Here is a 222-nt window from a genome sequence, read left to right on the forward strand (position 1 = left end):
GTAATGGTTTTTATACTGTACAGACCGTATATTCTATTGCCCTACACCAACCCTACCCCTAAACCTACCCCTCACAGGAACACTCACACACACACACACACACTCTCTCTCTCACTCACTCACGCTCGCACACAGACACACACACTCTCTCACACACTCACACTCACTCGCTCACTCACTCACTCTCACACACACACACACACACACACACACCCTCTCTCT

The 222-nt window shown here is 49.5% G+C and overlaps 1 pseudogene; it reads right to left on the reverse strand.

Moving 5' to 3' along the window:
- The window catches only part of LOC107574908 (nucleolar protein 14-like), a 16559-nt pseudogene that overhangs the window by 3370 nt on the left and 12967 nt on the right, over positions 1-222 (reverse strand).

This window comes from Sinocyclocheilus grahami, unplaced genomic scaffold, assembly GCF_001515645.1.
Source record: "Sinocyclocheilus grahami isolate Dianchi unplaced genomic scaffold, SAMN03320097.WGS_v1.1 scaffold2383.1, whole genome shotgun sequence".
Lineage (NCBI taxonomy): Eukaryota > Metazoa > Chordata > Actinopteri > Cypriniformes > Cyprinidae > Sinocyclocheilus > Sinocyclocheilus grahami.